This window comes from Sinocyclocheilus rhinocerous, unplaced genomic scaffold (assembly GCF_001515625.1).
Source record: "Sinocyclocheilus rhinocerous isolate Xijiao unplaced genomic scaffold, SAMN03320098_v1.1 scaffold11, whole genome shotgun sequence".
Classification (NCBI taxonomy): domain Eukaryota; kingdom Metazoa; phylum Chordata; class Actinopteri; order Cypriniformes; family Cyprinidae; genus Sinocyclocheilus; species Sinocyclocheilus rhinocerous.
Window position 1 is genome coordinate 1417192 of NW_015625587.1, and position 4982 is coordinate 1422173.

Here is a 4982-nt window from a genome sequence, read left to right on the forward strand (position 1 = left end):
GATCTGACAAAAACAGGTCTCAGAGAGGTGTTTATTACAAATAAAAATGAAAATGAAAGCACATCGAGTTGGCAGAGTGCGAGGGTCGTGGCGGGATGCGGATCCGTCACTCATGGTGCACCTCGGTGTCGGACAAACAAAGAAGCGGTCACGGTGATGATGAGGCGAGCACCAGTGATCGCGGCCGCGCCTCTCGTTTCTCATGCCCGCTCCGTGTGTCTGCTGGGCGGCGATCAAACGGGCAGGGCAGCGCTTTTCACGAGCGGAGATAGCTACTAGACGAATCATGTCATTTTTTTCTTATTTTGTTGTAAATTATGCTATTACTCCATTAATTTATACTAGCATATAATGTATAGGCTATCCAGCGCTCCCTGAACGCAGTCTCTGGCTTTTTGCCAGTCAAGCGCAAGCACGCAGGGACGCGTCCAGAGTAATAACGACTCTGATCTGATCATAAAGTCTTTCCGAGTCACAGGGCTCAAGTCCAAGTCAAGTCTCGAGTCATTGCTGTCAAAGTCTAAATCGAGTCTCAAGTCTTCTTTAATTATGTCGAGTCGAGTCGCAAGTCATCAAATTTGGGACTCGAGTCCGAGTCAAGTCTCGAGTCATGTGACTCGAGTCCACACCCCTGCAGTATAGACACACTATATATAACTATTCAGTAAAAACAAGTTGACAGCCCACCCCTGCTCCTATTGTGAGGTCGAAAGGTCAGCATTGCCAAGAGCTAGTGGGGCCCATTTCCTTTACAAATCTCCACCTAATGGAGTGTAGCCAGTAGTCAGACTCTTTTGTATCTGAATAAAGGACATGATACAATACTCTTCCCTAATGACGTCCATCTGAATACATCTGCAGCATTTTCCTTTCCTGTTTTGTTTGTGTCTATAGTATATTTCCTCTCTGACTCTTTTCCCTTCTAACTGTGAACTCCCAAGGAAGATTCATATTTCCATGGGCCAACAAATACAGCCACACCCTCACATACAGTATGAGGGCAAGAGTTTCAGGAGGTTATGTATTTTTAATCCCAAACAAGCATATCCTCCCTATGACAGTATGACAGTTCTGCGCCTGGTTCTTATCTCAATTCGCAATGCATTGCAGGCGCCACAGAAAGCATGTGCGCCCGCCGGATCTTACCACACTTCCTGTGTCCCCCCGCTCCTCTTTTATATCCCATCCACTACAGAACCTCCTGCTGACTTCTTGCTCGCTTTTGTTCTCTGTCTGACATCATTGCTGTACACATACTGTTTAAGTATGCAAACTCAGTGATTTACATGTGCTTCCGCAATGCATTGCAGGCGCCACAGAAAGCATGTGCGCCCGCCGGATCTTACCACACTTCCTGTGTTCCCCCGCTCCTCTTTTATATCCCATCCACTACAGAACCTCCTGCTGACTTCTTGCTCGCTTTTGTTCTCTGTCTGACATCATTGCTGTACACATACTGTTTAAGTATGCAAACTCAGTGATTTACATGTGCTTAAATGACAATTACACATTATCATAACATTTACAATTTGGTCCTACAAAAATGAACCTTTAAAAGCACAGTTCACCTAAAAAATGAATATTCTGTCATCATTTGCTCACCAGAGGCATTCAAGCTCAAAAAAGGACAATAAAGAATAATTTGCTATATTCTAAGTTTTCTGGTATCATATGATGGCGTTGTGTTTAACTTTGTTTTTCACAGAAAATTGGAATATCTTTGGAATACCTCTTTTGTATTCCATAAAAGAAAGAAAGTCATACAGGAAATATCAATGATTGCATAATTATAACTGAGTGAACTATTCCTTTAAGAATTATTTGGTGTCAGTTCTAAAACGTAATTAAAATGTGGAATTAATACACAGTTATTCTCTAGATTGTAATAAGCATACCTTTACCAGTTGTTGAAATAGTCCCAAAACAAAACAACAACGCACAACATAACAAAACAAAACAAAACAAAATGCATAGCAACTATAAAACAAATAGAGTTAGCCTAGAAATAAATGCATTGAGATTTACCATATAAAGCAGTCAGTTTCTCTTCATGGTGCACTGTTTTTTTTTTTAGATGGGTCAAGCTTCTCACTCTGGTTATGGCCTTGTGTCCTCAGAATATCTTGGGTCTTCGTCTATACACTGACAAACGCAAACACACACACACACACACACACACACACACTTGTCAGACCACATCACATCTAAAATCACTGAGGCATCTGCAGTGCAAACAAATGACAGGCGCCAGATTGTGCTGTGCACACAGGAAGTCAGCTTGAGATCTAACAGCGTAAAAACAATTCACATTTCATCTATGAAAAATGCAATAAATCATATCCCATATAGGAATCCGCTACATGATGAATGAGTCGTTCTCAAACTTTGCAGGAGTGAACTGAATTAGAAAAATAAATCACAGTGTGAACCGGCTGAACAGAAGCATCATGAATAAATGTTTAAATTTTAACCTTTGTGTTCATTTTTGTCAGCTTTCTTCATATGTTACAAGGTACTAGCCTAAATTATTCAGTTTGTGCCAGTCATAATGCTTCTAGACATTTGGCCCAAGCTTAGAAATATTTCATAGGCAGATGGTGTGAAAAATGTGCAGAAACAGGAGGTTTCTTTCAGAGGGGGTACTTTCGAGCTGGTTTAGTAAAGCCCCTTTGCTTTGCAGTGCCGATTTGGATCTAGCTGACTCTTGGAAGCTTGTAACGTGTATAGAAACCACAGCCAGTGATCATTACAAATTTTGACCCACATGGCAAACCCAGGAATGACCCAGAAGAGAGACAGTATGAAGAAAGTGCATGTTCCTGTTGGGTTCCTGTCTGAATTATTGCAGTACGGCTGATCCAGAAAGTCCATAACACCAATGCACTAATAAAAATTATAATAATTTAGTTACACAAAATACACAAAACACCAGAAAATGTAGAAATATTAAATTATGTAACATACTTTATAATCTCCAGAAAAATGTTCACTCTAGCTCTGTTTAACTCTTCACTCACAGCACAGTCATGTCTAAGTGGAGTCTAATGGCAGCTGGAAATATGTTTAAAGCCTATCTAAACATCTATTAACCTGACGTGTTGTTTTGTTTTGTTTTCCCCTGAGGAGGGAATTATTTGCAGGCCTCCTGCCCTCATGCGATCCAGTCAATCCAACATCAGCGGTTTTCTTTCTCTGAACTCATGTTCTGCTCCAAAGCAGATGTTGCATTTAAATATGGCAAAGCTAAGCAAAGGGGGAAATACCAATGTGTGTTATGTTCTGACGTCTGGGGACATTAATAATGCTCGGAGGACTTTTATTGTTTTTAGCTAACTATAGGCACACCTGTTTATATTTACTAAAATATAGAAAAAAAAAGAAATATTGTTACAAATTAAAATAGCTGTTTTCTATTTTTTTATTTTTTAAAGTGTAATTTATTCCTGTGGTGGCAAAGCTGAAATTTCAGCAGCCATTAGTTTGTAACATTAAAATGTCTTTACTGTCTACTTGCTGTGCAGTTTGGAAACTACATGTAGCATTCATAATACATGAAAACATTTACAAATAATAAATACTTCACTGTTCATTTTCATAAGTATGAAATGAAGCAGGCCCTTGAAAACAAACTGTTCAATAGCCATCATTAATCAGATCCCAAATAAACACTTTGACTTTTAATAAAACACTTATGCAAGAAATAAAACCCAATACAAGGAAGCCACACCACCAAACCAAGAAGCAGAAAGAAACAAGTAATAAGCTGAGGTTTCAAATTAGTTAGCAGATAATTAAATTGCTGGCAAAAAACTAAATCATTTTCTCACTGATCTTTGAAGTCTAGTCATTCATGATTTTTTTTTTTTAATGTATAATTTTGAGAGAGAAAAAAAAATCGCTCTGGAATTCCAGGTAAAGCAACCATGCATTAATATGACTTAGAAACCAATATTTGAACTCCACTTAACAGTTGATTTAATAAAGAAAAGACAAACGAACGCCAAAGAATACACTGCCTATATCACAAAGCCTGGGGAAAAGCCAGAGATACTAATTCTAAATTAAACGTTGTTTGCTTAAAGGCATGGGAGGAAGTCCAGAAACGGTCATATCTGGTGATAATTCTTGTCTTTTCCACAATAAGAAGACCACGATAGCATTTCCTTCCCCTGAATCTGTCTCTATCCGACAGGAAAAATTGAAACCTAGTGCAAATACCTAAACAGCACCCCCTGATTTGGTTCTCTGTTTTTCTCATTAAGTTGTCTGTCCAAATAAAGAGTGTAAGTGGATGATTTGTTGGGGACAAAGTGACAAGCCAAAGACCTCTGGAGCGATTCCTCTTTCTGCTAATCATTGAACAGAACCTTCAGTCTTGACCACCGAGGGACACATCAGTCAAAAACAACCTGACTGAATGACTCCCTCATTGTAAAGCACTCAAAAATATCATCACAAAGCATGAACGGAATTTACTCCACAACTTTAAAGGCTGTAATTGAATTCACCAATATCAAAAGAAAAACATAACCCGAGCAACCAGTGCAGCCTTCTCGTTCATATGACACACCACCAGCCAAAACAAGCAAATGGATATTTCTGATACTAAGAAATGTTCTTTCAGCCACTGGAATTTCCTGGCACAGTGGTTGAACCACTTGTGGTCTTCTTGGCAAAGGGCTTGGTGACTGATACTCAACTTTAAATCTAAATATAATTTGGATTCTTTGTCTCACTAGACTATTCCCAAACTGTGGACAGGCTGGAGGAGGTAATCTCAATATACAAAATACTCTTAATGACTATTTTATTCTGTCAGCCTCAGTAGAAAACAACTTTATCATGACCGGAGTTACTTCGAGGAGTGTTTGCTCTCCTAAAATGTCCTTTTAAGATAAAAAGTTCACTTCAAAAATTAAGAAAGAAAATGTTTTTGTCTTATTCCACAAACAGCTATGTTGGAAAATGGAGGGGGGGGGGGG

General features: G+C 39.0%; 1 long non-coding RNA gene across 1 annotated transcript in view; it reads right to left on the minus strand.

The window, feature by feature from the left end:
• Positions 1 to 2074: 2074 nt before the first annotated feature.
• LOC107755642 (uncharacterized) overlaps positions 2075 to 4982 on the minus strand; it is a 9923-nt gene continuing 7015 nt past the window's right edge. The window contains exon 2 of the long non-coding RNA XR_001641722.1: positions 2075 to 2142. This is a non-coding gene — a long non-coding RNA (uncharacterized LOC107755642). The remainder of the gene's footprint in view (positions 2143 to 4982) is intronic.